An 18,294-nucleotide genomic window follows, 5' to 3' on the forward strand; every position below is an offset into this window, starting at 1 on the left:
TCATAGTTCACCATCATGAGTATTTTTCATCACGAATCCCTTGGAATTGTCTTGGATCATTATACTGATCAGGATACCTTAATCTTTCACAGCTGACTATCATTACAATATTGTTGTTACTATGTACAATGATCTCCTGCCTCTGCTTGTTTTACTTTTGGGGGGAGGGGTGGCAGAGATGGTGTTTATTAGTATAGTTAAGTTATTCTGATTTAATCAATGGAGAGGCTTGCTGCTTCTGAGATTCGCCGGAAAGGCAGGCTTGATCCTGTGAAGAGCTGACCCTGCGTGTTCAGATATCTCCAACAATGAAACCAGGACTTGAATACGGGGGGATAGGGAGGGAAGCCGGCCAGTAACCCACATTTGTTAACAGCCATGAGGTCACCAACCAAGAGGAAAAGGCAAGTTAGCATGTTCACTGCAATCCCCATTACAAACTTGGTGTAACTCCCAACTGCCAATGCTTGGCTAAAACTGTCATCCACCAGGTAGTCATTGATGAAGTGAGCCAGGAGATTACAGCCCCACAAGAAGACCATATCTCCCTTGAGGTGAGGTATCAAGCCCACAAAGAAACCCAGCAGTCCGTCTTCTCTGAAAATCTTACCAACGGAGCTCAGCACACCACTGTATTGGACCTCCCGCCTCACGAACTGGACCATGCAGAGAGCGCATTGAGATGACATGCAGGGGGTGAGAAAGCACTCTGGACACACACTGCATCACCATCTCAGGGGAAGTCTCTTTCACCACCTTCCTCAGCGATGTCTTCACATCATCCTTGCTTGATACATAATTGTAATTCTGATACATTTTTCTAATTCCTCCAAAGGGAAGTCCTTTTTTCACGCTGTCCCAGGACAGGGTGGAGACAGCGCTAGACAGTCCCCTCTCTCCATCCACTTGTACAATGTGTCTGGCATAGGTGAAGAAATTGGGTAAGTAGAAGACCTTCCTCCCCAGCACATTGGTCCCTTCAGTGGGAGGCAGTGGTTCATGCCCAACCTGAATGAGCAGCTTCACGGAGAAGAGCGGGTGGCTCAGCGCCATCACTCCAGCCCCCAACGCCAAGAACAGGGTGTCGGTGGCCGCGGAGCTAGCCCCGCTTCCACTACCAGGGACGAAGACTGAGGCGGCCACGGGGGCTGGGACCCCTATACTCCAGCCCCCGGCGAAGCTCCCATCTTGGCCGCCCCTGATCCAGGTCACGCTCCCAACAGCCCCCTGGCGCCGCAGCGAATCCCTGCTTGCTTTACTTTTGATCAGTTCATATGTCTTTGGGGGGTTTTTCTGAAACCATTGACTTTTCATTTCTTATAGCACAAAAGTATTCTGTCACAATCATATGAAACAACTTGTTCAACCATTCCCCAACTAAAGGACATCCTTTCAATTTCCAATTCTTTGACACCACACACACAAAAAAAAGCTGCTGAAAATAGTTGTTTACATACACATTCTTTTCCATTTTCTTTTACCTTTTTGGGATATACACACCAGTAGTAATATTACTAGGTTAAAGGGTATGCACAGTTTCATAGCCCTTTGAGCATAGCTCCAAATTGTTCTTTATAATGTTAGAACCAATTCACAGTTCCACCAACAATGCATTAATATACCTATTTTCCCACATCCTCAACCAAACATTTATCATTTTCCATTAGCCAATCTGATAGGTGTGAGTTGGTACCTCAGAGTTGTTTTAGTTTGCAATTTTCTAATCAGTAGTGATTTGGAGCACTCTTTATTATGACCATAGATAGTTTTGATTTCTTCCTCTGAAAACCACCTGTTCATATCATTTGAATATTTATCAATTGGGGAATGGCTCTTGTTCTTTTGTTTTTTAATATCATGAATCTGTTTCAGTTCCATATATATATGAGAACTAAGACCCTTTATCAGAGAAATTTGCTGTAAAATATGGTGTTTAGTAGCAAAATGAATTTTCCACAATTATATTTTTTCATTGTCTATTTTTGCTTTTTCTTTGTCTAAGATCATGATTGCTACCTCTACCTTTTTTTCTTTCAGCTGAAGCATATTAGATTCTGGCCCAGACCCTTATTTTAACTCCATGTGTGTCTTTTAGTTTTAAGTGAGTCTTTTGAAAACAACATATTGTTGGATCCTGGTTTCTAATCCATTATAGTGGATTTCTAAATGGCCTCTATTTTAGGGGTGAGTTCATCCCATTCACTTTTTCTTTTTTGGTGAGGTAATTGGGGTTAAGTGACTTGATGAGGGTCACACAGCTAGTAAGTGTCAAGTGTCTGAGGCAGGATTTGAACTCAGGTCCTTCTGAATCCATGGCCAGTGCTTTATCCATTGTGCCATCTGGCTGCCCCATCCCATTCACTTTCACATTATTGTTTGCTACCAGTGTATTTCCCTTCATTTTGTTTTCTTCTGTTTATCCTTCTCTCTTTTACTCTTTCCCTCCTCAAAAGTCATTTTTGCTTCTGACCACTGTTTCCCTTAGTCTGTTCTCCCTTTTATTACCACTCCCCCCTTTTCTTTTATTCCCTTCTTAATTCTGTTTTGGGTAAGATAAATTTCCATATCCAACTGTGTGTGTATACACACACATATATATGCACATATATATGTATATATTTTTCCCTCTTTGAACCAATTCAGATGAGAGTGAGCTTCAAGAATTACTCACCATCTGCCCCCATTTTCCCCATCCACTGTAAAAGCTCTTCCTTGCATGCCTCTTTAATGTAATATAATTTTACCCATTCTTCCTCTCTCTTCTCTCTTCTCCCAGAGCAACACTGTCACCTATCCATTTTTATATCATCCCAACCTAATCACCTTTCTGCTACACCCTCTTTCTATGTAGTATCCTTCTAAGTGCCCTAATTATGATACAGTTCTAAAAGATATATGTATAATCTCCAAGACAATGCCAAAAGACTTTTGGTGGAAAATGTTTGCTACATTCAGAAAAAGAGCTATGGAGTCTGAATACAGACTGAAGCAAACTGTAGGGACCAATTTTAGTTGGGGAGTGTTAGCTAGGCAGCTCGCCACAATATTGGGGCAAGGAAGGAGACCAACAGCCTCCCTCAAAACAGAGCAGTATTTATTTAACAAGAAAGAACTTAAAAAACACACACACACACAAACAGGATCAGTAGGATTAAGGGAAAGGAAATAAAATGGGGAAAGGGAAATAATGCAACCTGAATAACACCACCACCCAGGAGTCAGCTGAGAACACACAGCAGAATCCTGTCACCTTCCAGCTTCAAGCTAGAATGGTTAAAAAAAAAAACCTCACTTCTTCTCAGCAGCCCCAGGGTGACCACGCACAGCCCCAAGCCAATTGGCTGGCAGCTCTGACAGTCACATGACTGCCCTCACTGGGCTTTCAGTCATTATAATTTTGCCAGGCCCATATAGGCGTTGGCAAGTGGTGATGAAGTGAGGTGCCAGCCCCATGGCAATGGCTACAACCAGTGGATGGAGCACGGTGCCATTTGTGGAGGCACTGGCCTGAGCCCCAGGCCAGTGTGCACGACAGGGTTTTTTAAATTCTAGCCAAAAGATGGGGTCATAAAAACCTCAAATAACAATTCTATACAATACTATGTTTCACTTTTGTTGTTGCTTTTTTGTTATTGTTCTTGTTTATTCTTTCTTGCATTTTGTTTCATTTTGTTCTGATTAATGTGGAAATAAGTTTGACATGATAGTAATGCAAAACCTATATTAAATTGCCTGCCGGCCTTGGAAGTGGAAGGAGAAGGAAGGGTGGGAGAAAAATTTGGAACTCAAAAAATATCTTTATATGTAACTGAAAAAACTTAATTAAAAAAAAGATATATGTATCATCTTCCCATGCAAAAAGATAAACAACTTAAATAAATAAATAACTCAATAAATAAATAACTTATTGAGTACCTTATGATTCATATTCATGTCTACCTTTTAAAGTTTGTCTTGAGTTTTGTATTTGAAATTCAAATTTTCTATTCAGCTTTAGTCTTTTCTTTCTCTCTTTTTTTTTTTGTTTTGTTTATTTCTTGGTTGGTTGGTTTTTTGGGTGTTTTTGGTGAGGCAATTGAGGTTAAGTGACTTGCCCAGGGTCACACAGCTAGTAAGTGTTAAGTGTCTGAGGCTGGATTTGAACTCAGGTCCTCCTGACTCCAGGGCCAGTGCTCTATCCACTGTGCCACCTAGCTGCCCCCAGCTTTAGTCTTTTCACCAGGAATACCTAAAAGTCCTATATTTCATTAAATATCCACTTTCTCCCCAAAGGATTATACTCAGGTTTTGCTGGGTACATTGTAACTGTAGCTTTTTTTTGCCTTCCAGAATATCATATTCCAAACTCTCTACTCCTTCAATGTAGAAGCTGCTTAATCTTATGTGCTCCTGACTGTGGCTTCATGATATTTGAATGGTTTCTTTCTGGCTGCTTGAAATAATTTGTCCTTGACCTGGAACCTTTGGAACTTGAGTATAATATTCTTGACCGTTTTCCTTTTGGGATCTCTTTCTTTTTTTAAAGTGACCTGTCCAAAGTCATACTTGTAGTAGGTTGAAGAATAAGCATTTGATACCATGACTGGAGAGTCCTAATCCAAGCCCTTTAGGGGGAGTACACTTCCATTTTACCCTCTGGATATAAGATATCAGAATTCCTTGATGATTTCTTGAAACATGATGTCTAGGCTCTTTTTGTCATGGCTGTCAAGTAGTCTGATAATTATTTTTTTCTTTGTGAGGCAATTGGGCATAAGTGATTTGCCCAGGGTCACACATCTATTAAATGTCAAGTGTCTAGGGTTGGATTTGAACTCAGAGCCTCCTGATTCCAGGGCCAGTGCTTTATCCAATGCAATACCTAGGTGCCCCTAGTTAAATAATTCTTACATTACCCCTCCTAAATCTATTTCCAGGTTAGTTATTTCTTGATTGGGGTGGTTCACATTTTCTTCTATTTTTTCATTATTTTGATTTTGTCAAGATTTTTTATTGATGTCTCGTGGAGCTTTCAGTTGGCCAATTCTATTTTTTTTTTTTTTGCAGGCAATGGAGGTTAAGTGACTTGCCCAGGGTCACACAGCTAGTAAGTGTCAAGTGTCTGAGGCTGGATTTTAACTCAGGTATTCCTGAATTCAGGGCTGGTGCTTTAACCACTGTGCCATCTAGCTGCCCCTAATTCTAATTTTTAAGGAGTTCTTCAGTGAATATTTTTGCCTCTTCCACCATTTGACCAAGTTTGTTATTTTCTTCATTTTTGTGCCTCTTTTACCAAGGTGCTAATTACCTTTTCATAATTTTCTTACTCCACTCTCATTTATTTCCCTAATTTTTCCTCTACCACTCATCTCTTTCTTTAGTACTTCCTAGAATTCTCATTGGGCTTGCTTTCAATTTGCATTTTTTTTTTCTCGAGGATTTACTGGTAGCTTTTTTTCACATTGTTGTCTTTTTCTGAGTTTGTGTCTTGATCTACCTTATCCCCACAGTAGTTTGTAACTTAATGTTAAAATTGGGTTCTGTTGCCAGGGTGGGAAAGACGTTGAAATATGCAATGGTCCTAGGAATTCTGGTGGCAAGAACTTTTTTTCTGGGTCTTTAGTAGCTGTGGCTGTAGCAACTACAGGGATATTTGCCAAGCTGTATTTCCATCAGGGTTCCTTCCCATAATTATGGCTAAGGACACAGGGTTGGAAAACACTGGTATTTCCAAGGCTCTTGGAGTCAGAATTTTTCACTAATTCTATTAGGATCTGTGGTGAGATGGTGGGTAAGGGTATGGTGGTAGCCTGACTTACTTGGTACATGTTACCTTCCATCACTCCTTGGGATTTCTTTTTTTTTTTTCATTTAAAATTGTGTGGTGTGTTGTTGTTTTTTTCCTTTTTTTAATTTAATTTAATTAATTTATTTTTTTTAGTTCTCAACTTTTGTTTATACATGCTTTACAATTTCAGATTTTTCTCCCTCCCACCCCTCCCTCCCCCCTCCCCTAGACAGCAGGTAATCTGATATAGGTTATATCTACATATCTCTATACATATACATATATATATATATATATATATATACACACACACACATATATATACACATAATAACATTAATCCTATTTCTGCATTACTCCTGTTACAAGAGAAAGAATCAGAGCAGTGATGCAAAACCTCAAAATAGAAAGACAAAAAAAAAACCAACAGCACCCAAAACAAAAGAAATAATATGGTTCAATCAGCATCTATACTCCACAGTTCTTTCTTTCTTTTTTTTTCTTGGATTTGGAGATCCTCTTCTATCATGAGTTCCCTGGAACTCTTCTGTACCATTGCATTGGTGAGAAGAATATAGTCCATCACAGTAGGTCAACACTCAATGTTGATGATACTGTGTACAATGTTCTTCTGGTTCTGCTCATCTCACTCATCATCAGCTCACGTAAGACCCTCCAGGTTTCTCTGAACTCTTCCTGCTCATCATATCTTACAGCACAATAGTATTCCATTGTATTCATATACCACAACTTGTCCAGCCATTCCCCAATTGATGGGCACCCCCTCAACTTCCAATTTCCTTGGGATTTCTTGATGATTCAATTATCCTGGATTATTTGCCTGATGCTTTGCAGTTGGTGAGAATTGATGACCCCTTTTTCACAGGGGCTGCTTCCTTGGATGATGACTGTGAGACCTGGGCTGGAACCACATCCAGTGATCTGGGAGGTGCTGCCACTACCAAAGCTTCTGTGCCTATCAGACAAAAACTGAAGATTTTTAGAGGTACTTGACAATCTGAGGGGTTGCTATGAGGGATACAGAATAAAATTCAGATAAGAGGTTGGGGCCAGATCAGGGAGTCATTATTATAAACATAATTAAACCTAAAGGAGCTGTTGAGGACAATAAGAGAGTATAGCCCTTTTACCTGTATCTTGTACAAATCTTACAAGCATGCTTTTTTATCACCTCATCCAAGTCAGTGATAAAGGTAGGATAGGACAGAACCCAGGCCTCCTCTGTCCTTTCTGGACAGAATGCTGGCACCACAAAGAATCTAGATCTAAGGTGCCCTCATTTGAGCACCTCCATATTGCACAGTGGTAACTGCTGCAGCTTGCTGCCACTTCCTGCCACTTCCAAAGTTCTCCACTTTGTTGTGTGTGTCAACAAATTTTACCTCAGTAAACAAAGCAATGCCTTTGAGGCTATATATATCCCTGACCATCATCTTATTTTGTTGAGACCTTTCTTCTTTGAGACAAAATTTGCTGGCAACCCCTTTTTGTATTCCATTGTGACTTCTGGCTGAATTCTTATGTAGTTCTGGAGTAGATGAAGTTATTATAGTTTTTAATGGATTTATTCATTATTAACCTAATGTAAACTTCAGGGTTATTGGAATAGATATGGGCTAGCTGGGTCATCTCTCTCCTGTATGAGTAGCCGTTTTGACTAGAAATCAGGATATATTACATATTAAAATTTTTTGGATATAAAAAGTTATAAAGTTTAATACATAAAAGTGAATAAATTGACATGAAAGTCAACAAATTTAGTTATTTCATTTCTTTCCAGACAAACTGTACATATATATAATATATTCAAGGGAATGGAAAAGTACCTATGAAGAGAGATAGATGCCAAAACTATAATATTTGGGGATCTCAGTGGGTCTTTTACAGACCTAGAGAATTCTAATAAAAAAGATAAACAAAAAGTTAAATCTGCCTAGAAATTTAGAAAACTTAGATCTTTGATGATTATTGAAAAGAAATAAAACATATGTATTTCAAACTTTACATGGTGTCTTGACAGAAAATGACCTAGGGCTATGGCATAGACAAAAAATACAGAAAAGCATTAAAATTAAACACATCCTTTATTATGTTTAATTCTACACCAAGGCCATCTGCAGCCCTCTAATCACCACCACCACTTACTGCTTTGCCATTTCCTAAGCCACTTGAGAAGGAACAAGGTGGGGATGGCACAGACTCAGACCCAGCAAAGTGTTCTCTGCTCCAGTGGATCTAGATGTAGCATTGCTCATCTGTAACACATAGACATACCAAATGGGAGGCCTTATACCCCCGACCCTTTGCTAGCAACAGCAACCCTAGTATATCCTGAGATTTACTATTCATCTACTACCTATTACTTCCTCAATGGATTATATTCAGTTACATTATGTTTCTTTCATTGTATTAATCTATCACTACCCATACAAGGAGGAAACCCAACTTTTATCTTCTTCAACCTTAAACTTTCTCAAGTCCCATTTCAACCTTGCCCAACTGTTCCACTGTGTCCTTTATAATTCCAGTTCCATTTTATTTGTTTGTTTATTTGTTCATTTGTTCATTTATTGTTTCTTCATTTAGGGTCATACAACTAGTAGGTATCTGAGGCTGGATTTGAACTTTGGTCCTACTGATTTCAGGGCCAGTACTCTATCAACTGAGCTACCAGTTGCCCAGTTATATTTTTTAAAAGTCCTTTCCTTCTGGAGCTATTCTCTTCACACTCTTTCCATCTATTAGAGCTAATGGAAATCTGGCTCTGGCACCCATGACAGCATCCCTGGTCTTCCTCTCTAGTGATTGATGTACCTTCAATCAACCAATCATCAAGAACTTATTAAGTGTATACTTTGTGCCAGATACCGTTCTTTTTGCTTGACATTTCCATTTGTTTGCAGATACAATGAATGTAATAATCCTTAATTGCATGGAAGTTATACTCTAATAAGAGAGACCACAAGTACATATATAAGTAGATATAAAATAACTATAATGAGAATAGATAGAAATACACACAAAGTATTTAAATACAAGTTAGTTTGAAAGGGAAGACAATACTATTTGAGGAAATCAGAAAAGGCTTCATATAGAAGAAATTACTTGAACTAAATCTTGAAGGACCTGAGTCTTGAAGGAAGAAAAATATCCTATGAGATAGCCATTGGAAAGATACAGAGACAGAATGAGGAGTTTCATGTGAGGAACAGAGAGACTATCTTTTGTTTGTTTTTTATTATTATTGTTATTGTTTTTCTTTGGATCTCAGGAAGTAGGACAAGGAGAATTTACATTGAAAATGGATAAATAGGTTGGGGCCAGGTTGGAATTTTTAAACCTAAACATAAGAGTTCATAGTTCATCCTAAATGTAATATGAAGTCACTAGAGTTGATTGAGTGGGGGTTTTGTGTGACATGGTTAGACCTGTACGTAAACAAAAACATATTGGCAGCAATATTAAGGATAGATTGAAATTGAAAGAGACTTGAGGTAAGGAGACCAATTAGAAGGTTGTTGTAATAACATAGTTGAGAAGTGAGAAGTTCCTGAAGGTGATATCTTTGTGAATAGAGAGAAATGTTCAGGTGTGAGAAATGTTGTGGAGGTAAGAACCACAGATTTTGAAATTGATAGGATATGTGGGATAGAGGAAAGTGAGGGGTAAAGGGTATTGCTAAAGATATGAAAATGGGATGTCAGAAGGATGGTGCTGCTTTTTTTTGGGGGGGGGAGGGAAATGAGGGTTAAGTGACTTGCCCAGGGTCACACAACTAGCAAGTGTCAAGTGTCTGAGGCTGTTATTTGAACTCAGATCCTCCTGAATCCAGGGGCAGTGCTTTATCCACTGCACCACCTAGCTGCCTAATGGTGCTGCTTTTTAACAGAAATAAATCACCTTACAACAGAGTTGGACTTTGGGTGAAAAATAATGAGTTCTTATTTGGACATGCTAAGTTTTATATATCTGCAGAACAATGAGTATGAAATGCCCAATAGACCATCAGAAAATCAGGAATGAAGTTCACAGAAGAGCCTGGGATTGGATCAGGGAATCATTAGCATAGATATAATAATTAAATCCAAGGGAGCTGATGAGGGAACCAAGGGAGAGTATATAATGTAGAAAGCTTGATCAGCAGCATAGAGGTTGATATGTTAAATAGTAGGGAAGGGACCAGTAAGATAAGGAAAGTTTGAGGATTATAGGTGTATGTTTGGAATGACTGAAGTTTCAATGGACTATATAAAGGACAGAATGGGATTGAAGAGTCACTGAAAGGAAGTAGGAGAGGGAAGGCTAAGATGTGGAAGGGTTTTGCATGGAAGTAGAAAAAAGAGGCAGTTCATATCAAATGAACTCAGTTTTTTCAACAAAGTATGAGGTTGTAATCTGAGAGAGGGATGGAAGGCAAAAATGTGGGGGAGGCTTGAGAAGAGATGTTTTAAGAAAGCTTTTTTTTTTTTTTTTAGTGAGGCAATTGGGGTTGAGTGACTTGCCCAGGGTCACACAGCTAGTAAGTGTTAAGTGTCTGAGGCCAGATTTGAACTCAGGTACTCCTGACTCCAGGGCTGGTGCTCTATCCACTGTGCAATCTAGCTGCTCCAAAACATGAATTTTAGTTTTTGTTTTTTTTTTTTTGGTGAGGCAATTGAGGTTAAATGACTTGCCCAGGGTCACACAGCTAGTAAGTGTCAAATGTCTGAGGCCGGATTTGAACTCAGATCCTCCTGGATCCAGGGCCGGTGCTTTATCCACTGTGCCACCTACCTGCCCCTTTAAGAAAGCTTTTGTGAAAAATGATATAGAAAATCAATTAGGAAGTAATAAACATATTGCCTTACTGTAGTGAGTACCCAATTGAAGTCACATAACATGAATTTATAAGCTTAGCAAGACTTCCTCAAACTTCATTTAGTAGCAAATGAATAGGAGCAAAGAAGGAGGATGGTAAAAATAGTCAAGGGATGAAGTTTGGAAAGGAACTATCACTCATAGGACAAGAGTAGAGGACAATGTAGGACAAAGTTGCTTAATATAAGGTTGAGATTATAGAAGGAAGTCAGCTTGAGCATCAACAAGTAAGAAGACAGTTTATTGGAAGGCCTGGATCCAAGCAATAATGGTAAGTATTAATGGCATTCTTGTTTTGGCAAGGTTATAGATTTGTGCTATTTAGGACAGGCTCACTCACTGGAATATCAAGGGTATTTAGGTTTGTGTTGTTCAGAAATTCTGCCAATGTTGAAAAGGTCCTGCCCCTTACAGAACTCAAATTAAATGACAAGTTGATCAGCCCTTAGTTTTATACTGGAGCCAGCTTGTCACAGCTTTCAAGAGCCAAGTGTTAAATTTTCCCTGTGAGAATTTGCATCTTGGAAATCAGCACATGGTAGAAATCAGGGCTTGATTTATTGTATTGTTGATTTAAAGACTTAAGAAAATGATGGAGAAAATCTTAATAATTCAGATTAAACTTAAATGTGTGTCATGGTTACATTTTTTTTTCCTGGAAGCTGGTTGTTAAAGATCCCTTCAACTTTAAAGAGCACACATTTTATAAAGAAAAGTACTGCCCCAAGACGGGAAAAGCTATTTGTGATTGACTGAGCCCAAGGATATCTGAAGAACAAATCAAAGGAGATTTTGCAGCTTTTGGAGAAACAAAAACAAACAGGTAAATAAAATTTTCTTTTATCACATAACAAATGAAAAATGTGTAAATTAATTTTTCAAAAGCAGATATCAAATTGGTCCTGGGAAGTGTGAAATAAATGTTGCAAACCCAAATAGATATAAAGTCAGAAACAGCAACAATGGAAAGGAAGGAGGGATGTTGCAGCTGGTGGATGATAATGGGTGTCATGTCCTCGGTCAACAAAGTAGGTGTGTCAAAACTTCCCATGGGGATGGCAATCACTAAAAACAATTACCAACCATATGAAAATAGGACCTGGAAAAAACAGGGGCAGATGCTTCAACAACCTTTTTTGAAGGATAACAACAGTGAATGGAGAGTGATCTACTATTGATCTGAGATGATTATTTGTAAAAGATTTTAAGCATATAGGGGAAAATTGTATCAAACTTTATTTAATAGACAATTTAGTTTGCTTGTTTTTACTTTGTCCTCTGCCGTGTGTTATGACAAATGTGCATTCATGTTTGTATAAATCTCATTTGTATAGTTTCATGCTAAAATGTTTCTTTAAAAATAAATTACTTATGCTTACTAAAATAAGAAATAAACATATAAATAGAAAAATATGGGCTACTTATATAAGATTGTGTAAAAGTAACACATGTTCCATAGATAACCAAACTATGTCAAGAGAATACAAATAATGCTCAGAGCATGTTAGCAGTGTCCCATGAGGGAGATATATGGAAGGACATGAAAAAGAGTAAAAAAAAAATGAATGAGGGGCAGCTAGGTGGCACAGTGGATAAATCACTGGCCCTGGATTCAGGATGACATGAGTTCAAATCTGGCCTCAGACACTTGACACTTACTAGCTGCGTGACCCTGGGCAAGTCACTTAACCCTCCATTTAAAAAAAATGAATGAGTTGTGAACTGCTTTTTTGTAATCAGGGACCCACATCACCAGTCCATTGGAATATTGGAATATGTGGAAATACATTTGTATTGTATGAAAAAATGTTTTTGATTGAGTGGACATCAAAGAAGGAAAGGTTGCAAAATAAAGGAAAGGAAGTCTGAAAGTGACAATGTCAAAGAAGGAGCATCTCAAATTTCTCTTTAAGATCCTTGCATCAGGAGGTATGAAAGAAGGTATAGACAATATTGGAGAGCATAGCTAGGGATGCAATGTGATCAGAGAAGCCAGTTTTCGATGAGGGTTAGTAGATAGAAGGATTGTGAGATGAAGTTCAAGATAAAGGGAAATTTGTTCACCATGGAATGGGAATTTCAGAGGGCACAGTGAATGAAATGGGCAGGGTTTTTGATAACACATAGGTAGGGTATAGAATAGGAGAATGAGGATAATAAAATGGTGGTTCTTTCATTAAATGACAAATATGATGATTTTTTTCATGATCATATATGTTTGCTGCCTCAAGGAGGGAGGAGAGGAGGGAGGAATAGAGATAGGAAAAAAAATGTAAATAAAAATGTTTAATCTGGAAAGGTGGGGGAGGGCTGTGCTGGGAAGGGTACAGGAGGTATATATGTATTTATGTACAAATACACATAAATATGTATTTTGTGAATTTATGAGTTATTTAGGTCTTATTTATATAGTAATTATAAACAAATTTGTCATAAATTATTTATATAAGTTGATATGTATATGTTATTTATAAAACAGTTATTTAAGGATTTAAAATACTAATTTATATGTATTAGAATATATCTAGGTATATCTAAATGTTAATAATGTAGAAAATTTACATTGTATGTCATATATATGTGTGTATTATATCTATGTTTCATATACATATAAAATATAATTATATATCACACATTAAAAAAAAAAGAAAATGGTGGGGAAAAGGGTAGGAGTTGTTTTCTCCTAAAGGGCCAGTGATAATGAAAGAAACAGGAAAAGCAATAAGGATAAGATGTGTGGCAGATAAACAATGAGGCTCTTAGTCTAAAGAAGTATGGCCGAAAGAGCTAGACTTGGCCTAGATTTGCAACTTTTTTCGGCATGCCTGGGGCAGTTGGGGAAGAAGACTGAGTGAATTCAGCTCCAGCCTGAAGGTTGTTCCTGCTCCTTCTTGGGACAAAATTTAGCTTCATATAGAAGTATCTTATTCACAAATTTCTTATTATTCTGCTGCCACAAATTATGAAGATTGACTTATAGGCCTAACAACAATATATTTCTGTTCACTAAAGGAGAAGTTTTGTTAAGTAATGAAAGATGTATAGTTATGGCTACTAGATGATTAATGTCTTTTGACAGTGGAAGAAGGAAGAACTGATACATTCTGGTTGTGAGATCCTAGGCAAGTCACCTTACTTTTCAGTTCCTATCTTTGTTGCAGAAAAATGTTGTTATAGTAGAGAGTTTCTTCAAAGGGAGTTCCTTCCGTATGCTAATGAAATCACAGATTCTATCCCAAAACAAAAATTATGTAATCCATGTCCCTCCTTAGTGAATTTGGAAATCTATCAGTAAAAGAGGATGGGTTGGAGGGAAGTTGATGAAGATCACATATTTTTATTTGACTATTGATATACTTTTCTTAGCCACAATCTTAGTACAATGATACATGAGTATCATTGACATACTAGTAGGGGTAATTATCCAAATCTGTATTGACATTCTCATTATAAATCAAATAAGATCATATAAAGCAGTCAAAGTTAAATGAAAGGATGACTCACAGATTTTCCTCAAAGAGTAAAATAAAGGAGGTGGTGGACTTGGTGTCACCATCTCTCTCCTTAGATCTCACAATGATTATAAGCAAATAAACCGTTGCAATTATCTGCTAACATTCATGGCAGAGAATAAAGCTGATAAATGTTACCAATTTCACAAAATCCTATAAATTAAGTCTGGTGGTTCAGTGGATAGAACATTGGCCATAGGGTAGGGAGAATTGAGTTCAAATCTGGTCTCAGAGAATTACTAGCTGTTTATTCTGGGGCAATTCACTTAAGCTCTCTTTGTTTCAGTTTCCTATAAAATGGGAGTAATAAGAACATCCACCTCACAGGGTTGTAGTGTGGTTTAAATGATATGATATTTGTAAAAAGGGCTTAGCACCATGCCTAGCACATAGTAGTCACAATATAAATGCTTATTCTCTCCCTCCCCCAAGTCACCACCAATTCTCAGTGACTTCAGTATGAAAGTGGGCACCAAAGAGAAGAGTAGAAACTTTGTTTGGAAATGTGCTCAGGATTTAGAAGTGAGACACGAAGGGCTTGTCTCACAACTTTACAGAATGAATGAAATGAATGAATGAAAGATTAGGTTAAAGTAAGTTCATACTTCAAAGAAGAAATAAGGATCAGAATACACTGGATGCAATTGTAGCAGTTCTGACTCAACCCTTAAAAACAGCTTGTGGGGGGGGGGGAAGGAAATGGACAAAAGTAAAGACATCTAGTCTGACTTTTCCCATTTCCTAGATTCCTTTAACTGATACAAATAATTGTTATAATGAGAAGAAAACAAAATCAATCAAACAAACAACAACAAAACCTGGAAACCTCCTTAGCCAGTAAATGAATCCCTTTGCCAGGCAAACCTAACAAGGTATCAACATTGAACTAGAATTCACATTCATTCACACAACATTACAGAAGAGAGTGATGGGAGACTATAAGTAGTATTGCCTCATAAAATAATGAAAAGCCATTAAGGAGAAAATGAGCCTGTGGAGAACTTAGCAGAAGATACAGCTGTAGCAGATCATTATGAGAATGTTTATAGATAAAAAATGGAACAAAAGATGCGAAATGAAAAATTATCCACAGTTTTTCAGTGAAATATTTTCATTGCTGACAATTGAACTACTGCTAGATATGAAATGTGAAGGGAAAAGTGGTGGATTTGAGGGCAGGGAAACTAGATTTGAGTCATGGCTTTGCTGCTTACCACCTTTGTGACTTTGAGAAACCCATTTACTAGTAGCAAGTATCTCTCAGGGTTGTTGTGAGGATAAAATTAAATAGTATTAGCAAAGCAGTTTGTAGCCCACCTCATCCTGATGTTGGAGAGAAGATTACCTTTGGCCAACATTTTTTCCCCTTTGCCGTGCTGAGGACTTCATGAATCCCTTGGAAGGCTACCTCCATAGCATCCTGGGACAGGAGGTAGCTCTGTAGTGAAGGCTGCCTCTGCCAGGCAGAGAGACGTCTGGACATGGCAAGAAAAATCATGCCTAGGCTGATTATTGCTAATCTATGAGACTCAGTTTCTTTATCTCTAAAAGTCTGTGCAAGATTACCTCTAAAGTTGCATCTGGCTCCAGATCTATGGTACTGTTAACTGATTGCCTTTGTACCTGAGGAACTAAGTTAGAAATCAGCAATGGCATTTAAGAAAATGAGGTTGGGAAGAGCAGCTGGACCTGGTCCATTAATCCATTAATGTTGGACATTACAGGAAAAAAAATCTTGCCTGGAGGTGACACATATTTAAAAGCATTTAGGAATTTTTTGAGATCTCTCATGAGAAGTGATACAAGCCCAAATGCAAGGAAGCAATCACTTTGTTTTGAGGTTTTTGCTAGCACAAATATTTTGTATATGTGGGGCCATATTCCTTTAACCATCTTTAGGGCCAATTGTATGCCCAGCTTTAGGATTTCTAGTTCTAATGGTATGAAGAGCTTAGTTGCTTTCCCTGCCTAATTCCAAATTATATTGCATAATGGATGAACAATTCACAGCTTTATTTTTTTTATTTTTATTTTTATTTTTTGGCGGGGCAATGAGGGTTACGTGACTTGCCCAGGACCACACAGCTAGTAAGCATCAAGTGTGTGAGGTGGGATTTGAACTCAGATTCTTGTGAATCCAGGCTTGGTCCTTTATTCACTGCGCCACCTAGCTGCTTCCAATTCACAGCTTTATTAAGAATATATGGGCAGCTAGGTGGCGCAGTGGATAAGCACCGGCCCTGGAGTCAGGAGTACCTGAGTTCAAATCCGGCCTCAGACACTTAACACTTGCTAGCTGTGTGACCCTGGGCAAGTCACTTAACCCCAATTGCCTGACCTAAAAAAAAAAAAAAAAAAAAAAAAAAAGAATATATTAGTGGGCAGCAAGAGGACCTGAGTTCAAATCCGACCTCAGACACTTATCAGCTGTGTGACCCTCGGCAAGTCACTTAATCCCAATTTCCTTATTAAAAAAGTGCATTAGTGAGCCTCTTTTCCCACAGTCTTGCCAACATTGCTTTTCCCCCAATCTTGTGTTCATCTGCCAATTTTCTTGGTGTGAGATGATGCCTCAGAGGTGTATTAATATGCATTTCTCATATTATCAGTAATCTGGAGCAAGCTTACATATATATGGCTATTGATACTTGAATACTCATTGTTATTGATAGTTTGGAATTTTCCTTCTGCAAATATCTCATCTATTTCCTCTTTCCGTCCAGGTGGTCTGTTGTAGGCAGTGATGACATGATAGCAAAATCATTTCTATTTGTCCCTCCTATGATTTTCACCCAAATATTTTTCCTTCTCTCCCATATTTTCTCATATGAGGTTTATGATCAATAATAATGATGAAATGATTTTAATATGAAATGTTACCTCTCCCTTCTTACTGATCCTATTTCTTTTGAATAAAATATATCTGTCCTGAGATAGAGCCCAGTCATGGATTTCATTCCATCGAGTCTTAGAACCACTATGAAGGTAAAATGTACTTGATTGCATTATGACCTCTAGGTCTTCTTGCTTTGTACCTAAACTTTGTGCACTAATATGTAAATGAGTTTTTATGAGTTATGAGTTTTAGTAGTTTCATTATGAGTTTTGAGTTTTAGTAGTTTCATTTTTCAGATCTTGTCTTTCAATCTGAAGAAAGGATGAAGAGAGATTATTGAGGATGACAGTAACCTACCCTCAGTCTTGCACTTTCTCCTCAAACAGTATTGAGAAAACCTGGATGAAGAAATTTTTTCCCTTTTGCATTTGTTCCTTTTCCTGCCCCTGCACTGTCTGGGTCCTGGTTCTAGATGCATGTCTTCTGTTTACAATTATGTGCTGTTCTGAAAGACATAGTGATTAATTCGGTTATTAAGACATTAAGGTAGTATACATTTTATTAGATTTCATTTCAGAGATGAATTTCCAGTGGTCCATTGACATACTTGTACTTAATCACCTTTGATACATATTTATAATCATTCAATAGAACATTTATTTAGTATGTGCTACTGTGAACATTTATCTCTTATGTGCTAGGTACTGAGCTAACCATTAGTAATATATAGGGTAAGAGAAACAGTTACTGCCCTCAGAGAACTTACATTCAGGGGAATACTAGTAAATGTTTAACTATCTGGCTTTCCTCCCAAAAATGTAGGGATGACACACTTTTAAGTTTTATCTGCATTATTTACATGATCTCCATTACTTTATTTATTCTAGACAATAACAAAATAAATCACAATTTGTTTATTTCTGCAATGCAAATGTTCACACTGAAAATTTAACAATCAGCTCTTGCAAGCCTGTATGAGTTATTGCCAACATATTCCTGCTATACTTTATTGGCAGAAACAACATATCTATATGTACTAGATATAAAATAAATACAAGGTAATTTGGTGGGGGATCAGGAAAGGTTTCATGGAGAAGTTGGCACTTGAACTGAGTCTTGAAAGAAACTAGAGACAGAGTTGAGGAGGGAATGTATTGCAGGTATGGGGACAACCAATGCAAAGGCAAAAGAGATGAGAAATGGGAGTTTCCTCCATGAGGAAAAGAAAGACTAGTTTGGCTGAATAGAATACATGAAATAGGATACATGAAAAGGTATAACATATGAAAAGATTAAAAAGG

The 18,294-nt window shown here is 37.7% G+C and overlaps 1 pseudogene; it reads right to left on the reverse strand.

The window, feature by feature from the left end:
* Positions 1-212: 212 nt before the first annotated feature.
* LOC122732273 lies at positions 213-15,655 on the reverse strand (annotated as a pseudogene).
* Between the last annotated feature and the right edge of the window lie 2,639 nt (positions 15,656-18,294).

Source organism: Dromiciops gliroides, chromosome 6 (genome assembly GCF_019393635.1).
Source record: "Dromiciops gliroides isolate mDroGli1 chromosome 6, mDroGli1.pri, whole genome shotgun sequence".
NCBI classification, from domain to species: domain Eukaryota; kingdom Metazoa; phylum Chordata; class Mammalia; order Microbiotheria; family Microbiotheriidae; genus Dromiciops; species Dromiciops gliroides.